This window comes from Microtus oregoni, unplaced genomic scaffold, assembly GCF_018167655.1.
Source record: "Microtus oregoni isolate MIOR12 unplaced genomic scaffold, Mior012 000011F_ref0000422, whole genome shotgun sequence".
NCBI lineage: Eukaryota > Metazoa > Chordata > Mammalia > Rodentia > Cricetidae > Microtus > Microtus oregoni.
In genome coordinates this window covers 45,250,880-45,256,879 of record NW_024543070.1, presented here as the reverse complement: position 1 = coordinate 45,256,879, position 6,000 = coordinate 45,250,880, and positions in this window count along the sequence as shown.

Sequence of the window (6,000 nt, the reverse complement as noted above, 5' to 3'; positions counted from 1 at the left end):
ATCTTTGCTTTCTGGGGCAGCAGCCTTGTAGCCTGCACGCTGGAGAGACACCAGTACTGACTGTGCCGGGGCCCAAGTGAAAAGGGCCCCAGCCCACGTGACTCGCATAGCTGGACAAGCCCTCAAAGAAACTTCCCTGGCCTCCCTGATGTGTGGCAGCTGGCACAGAGCAGTATGCAGGCTGTAAATAGAACAGCCCTGCTGGGAAGGACTGCCTCATTCTCTATGTGAGCACCTCTCTTTGAAGATCCCAAGAAGCCACGCTCAGCCACAGGTGAGAGGAGAGGAAGCCAACTAATAAAAAATGACTGACAAAATCCTCTTATGTGGACACAAAAGTGTGCTGCTCTGAAGATCGCTGCTGCAGAACCTCATTGGGATTCCCAGAGGGCAGATTGGCAATACTTCATCTAGGGCATAGGTCACATAACAAACTAACAGCAACCCCAGGAGGACTGTGCAAGGGTTCTTTCCGGTTTATTTCCGCTAAGCATGGACAATAAGAGGGATGTTCGTGGGAGGTACCCAGATCTGGAAGATAAACATGACATTCCTAGCAATGTATCTAGTCCCAGGGTCGATTTAACAGTGTATCTGAATTTTTATTTTAAAAAGTATTTATCTGAAAAGAAACATCAGGGCTGAAAGAAACACAGGTTCTCAGCTTCACAGCACAGGCTGCTCTTGTGGAGAATCTGGGTTTGATACCTAGGGCCTACTTTGGTGGTTCATAACCATCTCTAACTCCAGTTCCGGGGGGGGGGTCCAAATGTCCTTTTCAGACTTCCAAGGGCACCAGTTCCAGGGGGTCCAATGTCCTTTTCAGACATCCAAGGGCACCAAGCATGTCAGTGGTGTGCACACATACAAGCAAGCAGAACACTCATACGCATAAAATAATCTAATAAAAATGTTAAAGAAGCACTTTTTAAAGTGCTCTAGAAAGAACTGTGCTTCGAGCTGACGGTGTTCTGTTTATGTGATAGCCTCGTCTTCTCTGACTGCAGACAGACCAGGCTCTGTGCCCCAAACTGGCTGCATCTATCTGGGTAACTTGGGGATGTTGCTAAACTCTGAAAGCCTCGGTTTCCTCAGAAATCGAGATAACAGCTTGTAAGAATTAAAAATCAGTCGGTAGGCCTGGTATCACACTCAGTGTCTTAGAAACCTGTGCCCTTACAATGTTCTAGTGCACCTAGAACTATAAGCATGCATATAAATAATGTCAATTTTCTCCACCCACTTGGAGAGCTGAGGAAGGAGAATTCCAAGTCTGGGTAACCTATCAAAACTCTGTGTCAAATACACAATCAGCAACACTGAGGACTTATACATTGCCCACAATTGTATATCTTCCTTCAATAATTATTTCATTAAACTGTGTTTGGCTACAAGTCATAGAAAATTCAGAGTAATTTGCGCATATATTTCTTTTTAATTTTGCTTTTCTCAAAGACCATGGGTTTGCCAGTCTGTGGCTGTGACATCCATTAAAGTAGACAAAGGTTCCTTTAGAAGCCCCATTCTGGGGCTGGATGACTGGGTGAGTTGGTGAAGTGCTTGCCCCACCAGTCGAGGACCTGAGTTTGAATTCCTAAGTACCTGTGTTAAAAACCAGACATAGTGACGTGAACCTGTAATCCCAACTCTGGGGAGAAAACAGCAATGGGACCTTGCTGGCCAGCCAGTCTAATCAAATCAGGAAGCTCTGGCTTCAGTGAGAAACCCTGGCAAAAAATAAAGGGAGACACTCTATGTGGGTTTCTGGCCTATACACATGCTGCCTTTAAATGGTAGAAGTTCCAGCAGCCTACATGGCCTGTGACGGCAGCTGCTGACCTTTGCAAAGGCCAAAGCTTTCTGGGGCACATGACAGAGGGGAAACTTAAAGAGCAGCTGTGGTGACAGTCCAGAGGCTGGGTGACAGCTGCCCCTCATAGTTTTCAGGACTGCTGACAGATTAGTGGCAGAGTTGTTGGTGACCTGGTTGTGGTCCCTGAAAAACGCTCACAAGTCTAAGGAGATCAGGACAAACGAACTCTGGAACAGGCAGTCTTGCTCGTGGGTCAAGGCCGTCCATCTAGAGACCTGGAATACGATTCTGGAATGTTGTCTGAGGACCTTTCCTGTTGGCAAAGCTGCTTTACTTAATCCTATCATGGGATCCCAACACGATTTTGTCACGGAAGCCCAGCAACCCTGTACTTAGCACCTTTGGGGAAGCCACTCAGTCTCTGAGCGGTCTGTCAACTAGCTGGTGCTCACCTAGATACAAAGGAAGCTTCTTGGAGGTCTGGGAAGGTGAGGTAGAGGACAGCTGCCCTCACACATATTTCAGGACGACTGACACATTAGTGACACGTGACGAAACATATTATTAACGTGTGCCTTTTCCCCGCACCTCTATTCCACCTCCACCCTCCCCACCACAGTTTGTGGAGGCACAGGGTCACCTTCTCCACCTCAGCACTTCATGGAAACCAAGAGGCATCCCAAGAAAGAGGCAGCCTTTGAAGAGGACAGCGACGCAAGGGAGGAGTACTCTGGGCTGTCCCGCAGAGACTACATACTGCATGGTGGGAACACACTTCCTAGGCCTGCAATAAAAAGTCACAGAACCAGATTACTTAAAAAACAGAAATGTTCAGTTGGGGAGATGTTTCATGAAATGGATTTGTAAAGGGGCTGGCACGCATGCATGAGAACCTGAGTTCCAACAACAGCACCCATGTAAAAGCCAGATAAGTCAAATCCCATCACTTAAGAGACAAAGGCCAATCTAACACTCAGTGAGCTCTAGGTTCAGTGGGAAACGTCTCAAAAATAAGGTGGAGAGCATTTGAGGAAGATACCCAACACCAACTTCTGACCTCCATACGTGTGCATACCACATGTACATACACACACACATAAGCATGTGTTGATACACATAACACACCCAAAAATCCAGGAATTTTTCTATGCTATGTTGGAAGCCAAAAGCCCAGAAGTTAGGTAGCAACAAGGCCATGTGTTCTCTGAAATCTATGTGAAGGGTCTTTTCTTGCCTCCTCTGGCTTCTGATGCATTCCTTGGCTGCCATGGCTTATGACGTCACTCTGGTCTCTGCCTTCACTATCATGGGCTAAGATGGTTGTCGACTACATCGGGAATTAACTAATTCCAAACATCTGGGCACACCTGTGAGAGATGTTTCTACATTAGATCATTTGAGGTGGGAGGCCCTCCCTGAATCTGAATCCTTTGAGGGCAGAAGACCCCCCACAATATCTGGTCCATAACTCCTGCTGGCAGCCCACGTTAAAGGACATGTAAGGAGGAAAGTTTTTGCTGTTCACTTGGCTGCCCTTGTTCTCATTGGCAAGTCCATCAATCCTGCTAAGCCATTCATTCCTTTGCTTGAGTTAGAACAAATTCTTAGGGATTCCAACATAGACTGAAAACTGGCAGGTCTCCAGGACCTCCCAGGGATTCCAACACCAGCTCGGGACTGCAGAGACATCCAGTCTCATGGACAGAACAACTCATTCTTCAGCCTTTCTGTTGGAGACAGCCATTAGTGAGCTACTCGGACCACAGCCTGTAAGCCCCTCCTGTAAATCCACGTGTGTGTGTGTGTGTGTGTGTGTGTGTGTGTGTGTGTGCGCACCATGCCCACACATGCATCCAGTCTCCGTTTTGCTCCTTTAGAGAATTGACTAACACAGTGCCCTTCTCCTGTGTGATCTTATAAAGACACCGGCTCTATTTAGGGCCTACCCATGGGGTCTAAGATGATCTCATCTCAAAATCTTCAGCTTTATCACATCTGCAGAGACCCTTTATTCACATAACGTCGCATGGGCCGGTCACCAAGATTTGCATGTGAGCATGTCTTCTGAGAAGGAACCGTTGAACCAATACAGGCATCTTGAAATGATTCTCACATCTGAGGCTGAGGACTGGGCTGCACTTACTCCAAAGGTTTTGGGAATGAATGGTGCTGAAGTGGACCTTCCGTCTCTGCCCTGCCTGACCTATTTCATCCAATGACCAGTGCTATGCCTTGTGTGTAAACTGCCCTTGTTGACAAAGTCAAAGCAGGAACGGCTTCCAGTCACATCTGAAGGATTCCCTCTCGCAAGCACGGTGAATGCACCCTCTGCTGGTCTTCTGTGTGGAAGGTGAGAGGCATAGCTATGAAAACTCTAAGAACAAACCAAGACCAGTGGATGGGAAATGGAATCTCATGATACTTCCTGCTTCTGCTAGTGCTAAAGAAGTAGGCAGAGAGACCTGGCAGCCTACTGTGCAAGGGGAGGTTTCAAGGGTTCTTGCAGAGGAGATGCCGTGTGTTTGAAAGTAGCAGGACCCTTCACTTCAGGGCAAGCCCACGCTGTAGAAACTAAATTGATGGAGGAAGGTCATTGGCTAATAAAGGCACTGCCCTGGCCCATTTTATTGGTTAGAGGATAGGTGGGAGGAGTAAACAGAACAGGACTCTGGGAGGAAGAGGAAGTGAGGTCAGAGACTCCACCGCTCTGCTCTCGGGAGCAGACGCCTCAGGGAGATGCCATACTCCCAGCTCCCAGGCAGACACACGCCATGAAGCTCGACCCAGGATGGACTAGGCTAGAATCTTCCCGGTAAGACCGGTGCTCAGTGATTATTAGAGATGGGTTGATCGGGATATCAGAATTAGCCAGTAAGGGCTAGGGCAGAAGGGCCAAGCAGTGATTAAAAGAATACAGTTTGTGTGTTGTTATTTCGGGGCATAAGCTAGCTGAGCAGGCAGCCGGGGTGCTGGGGACGCAGCCGCGCCGCCCTTATTATTACATATGGCGCCCACGTGGACAACTGCTTCCACATAAAGCCTGAGACAGCTTGGGAAATAATTCTAGAACAAAATGAAAGCATTGTGCCTGGTTTCTTGGTAGCAGCAATTTCTCGGTTCTACTCTGCCTGCTAGAGGCAAGAAAGCACCTCATCTAAGAGAGGCTTCCTGACTCAGCTTCAGCTGCAAAGCCTGCAGCTCATTAAGAGGTCCTGCCACGAAACACTTAAACGGTGTTGAAGAAAAGCTGAACACATGCTTTTCAGTTTTCAGCCGTAGCAGGAAAAAAGCTGTGCCGTTTAAAAATGCCGGCTTTCTGGGCTGTCCTGCCAGGACAAACTGACTCTTTTATGCAGGCGGTCCCTGAGGTTTGCAAACACAGGCTGCTGAAGCTAGCTTGCTGGCTACAGCCAGTACCTCAGCCATGAGGCTGGAAAGCTAAGGAATGGGCTGGATCCAGCCGACAAAGCCACGCCTTTAATCCTACCCATATTGCTTGGTAAATTAAAGACTCGTGTGGCCAGAAAAAGAGAGATATACAGTAAAGAGAGAATCAAAGACAAAGAAAATTTCTAAATGGTTTACTGTGTGTTAAAAATATATACAGACTAAAAGTTAAAGTTCTTAAAGTAAAAAACATAAAAAAAGGAAGAGAGCTGTTGTGTGTGGTAGCACATGCCTTTAATCCCAGTGCCTAGAAGGCAGAGACAAAGAGATCTCTGTGAGTTCAAGGTGTAGTAGTGTACACCTTTAATCCTGAATGCCTGGGAGGCAGAGACAGGCGGATCTCTGAGAGTTCAAAGACAGCCTGGTCTACAGAGTTACTTCAGGTCAAAGATACAGAGAACCTGTCTCAAAAAGCAAAGAGTTAAAAGTAAAAATAAACAAAATAGAGGTTAAAACAAAGCTGCACAAAGATGGAAAATACACAGAGAATTTTGATACTGTATGCTATTATGCTCTCTTTGAATTGTTTAAATGCTGAGGAAGGAGAAACAGATGCTAAAAGATATTTATTTATAAATACTGCTGAACTAATCCAACATAGATATTATGAATTTGGATCTAAGGATATGATACTTTGGAAAGGAGTTTCTTATTTTGTTTTCACAGAGGATGAGACGCTGTTCATTTCTTCTATTCCGATTTGGTATGATGGACCACGTCCTCCTGAATGGTTCCTGTGC